The sequence below is a fragment of the Zingiber officinale genome, chromosome 9A, assembly GCF_018446385.1.
Source record: "Zingiber officinale cultivar Zhangliang chromosome 9A, Zo_v1.1, whole genome shotgun sequence".
Taxonomy (NCBI): Eukaryota; Viridiplantae; Streptophyta; class Magnoliopsida; order Zingiberales; family Zingiberaceae; genus Zingiber; species Zingiber officinale.
This window is the reverse complement of record NC_056002.1, coordinates 61,259,849-61,261,680: the sequence shown is the minus strand read 5'-3', so window position 1 is coordinate 61,261,680 and position 1,832 is coordinate 61,259,849. Positions and strand designations below refer to the sequence as shown.

Below are 1,832 nucleotides of genomic sequence, written 5' to 3'. Positions count from 1 at the left end.
AGCAACTAGGCTTTCTCTTATGAACATGAATTTATTTATCTATATTGCATTTTTGTATGCATAGATCTTATTTCTGAGTTAGATGCATTGTTGTGTGTCTATATATGGGACTGGGTATGAACTTGAATTTTCATTGAAGATATGCATAGTTTGTGGTCTGTTTTAAGTGTACGTTCTGATATAGCTAGACATGGCCTTAGGGTATTTTTTTAAAGTTGAGTATCTAAGGTAACTATCCTTCTATATGGGAAGTAACCTCCTAAGGGAAAACAACTCTATGTATAGATAAGTCTATCACTTGACCTAATGGGCTTCCCCTAATCATATGCTACGCAAGTGACCTATGTAATCTAGAGACATATACTTGGGGAATCCTTATGACAGGAGGTACTCTACTGAAAATCCAGACTCTCTATGTTACTTCTTCACTTGATGACATACTTGGTTATTGGCATGGGAAGTACTCCGATACACCATCGCGGGGTGGAATTCAGTAGATGTTTAGACTGTCTTGAAAATATAAAAGTAGAGAACTAGGAATGAGCTAATTCGTAGCACAACATCCACCATTACAATGAAACATTAAACCTAGAACGTTTTCTGAACTAAGGACTTCCTCAGTTTTCTTTTTTTACTTTTATTTTCGCATCTTAGTTGAAAATCCCAAAACACTAGTTTACCGACTATTGTTTAGCTAAATTCGAAGTGTAAAACCAATTAGCATTTAATCTTCAATTCTCGTGGGATCAACTTATACATTTTATTACTTGACAACAACCATGCACTTGCGATCACACATCATGTTTTCAGCATCATTCCTGAGGATTGAATGTTTGAATCTAATTAATTTATATTAGAATTTGTCTAGACAATTCTATATTTCTTTAATTCTTTAATTATTTATACTTTACTCATTGTCTTTCATTTGTGAAATTTTATTTCTGCATTTTATTGTTGCAATTTGCTCTAGTTTGCTTCTTTCTAGTATATGTGAAGAAATTTTGCAGATCTTTTGCCTATTGATCTTGAGATCGACCGGACATATCATCGAAGACTAAATTTGCAAAACAACACAAGGGTAAGAATAAAGAGTTATGGTGAATAAACCTTTGAAAGATTATGTTGTGCCATATATAAAAAAGCCAAGATTCAGCATTTTTAGACCCTCAGTTGAAGCAAATCATTTTGAATTGAAGCAAACTTTTATTTCCATGGTTCAGCAACATCAATACGGTGGTGTTCTGATGGAGGATCCAAATCATCATCTTGATAACTTTAATGAATTATGTAGCACGATGCACATCAATGGAGTTCCTCCTAAGGCCATCAGACTATTATTATTCGAGTTTTCTTTGAGGGACAGAGCTAAGACTTGGATAAATTTATTGCCTCTGAACAATATTACTTCTTAGGCCCAATGTGAGTAAGTCTTCCTGGATAAGTTCTTCCCACCAAGTAAGACAGTACATCTTTGAAATCTTATTGCAAGCTTTAATCAAACAGAATATGAATCTCTCTATGAAGCTTGGGATAGATTCAAAGGAATGCTGAGAGACTGCCCACATCATGGACTAAAAAAATGGTTCATGATTCACACTTTCTACAATGGGATCAACTATCAAACAAAGGTTTCTTTAGATTCTACTATTGGAGGAGCATTAATGAACAAGGGCCTAGATGAAGCAGAAAACATCATTGAGAGTGTAGCATAGAACCATCACCAATGGGCCTCAGAGTGAAGTTCAGGAGCAATTAAGACACTGAGAAAAATATAATGTGGACACACTTGATTTGATTACTACAAAGCTTGATTCGTTATCAAAGCAGCTTGA

The 1,832-nt window shown here is 34.7% G+C and overlaps 1 non-coding gene across 1 annotated transcript; it reads right to left on the bottom strand.

Annotated features, from left to right (window-relative positions):
- Positions 1-1,466: 1,466 nt before the first annotated feature.
- On the bottom strand, positions 1,467-1,573 carry LOC122022036. Its single transcript, XR_006122785.1, has one exon. It is a non-coding gene; the product is annotated as a small nucleolar RNA R71 (small nucleolar RNA).
- Positions 1,574-1,832: the final 259 nt, after the last annotated feature.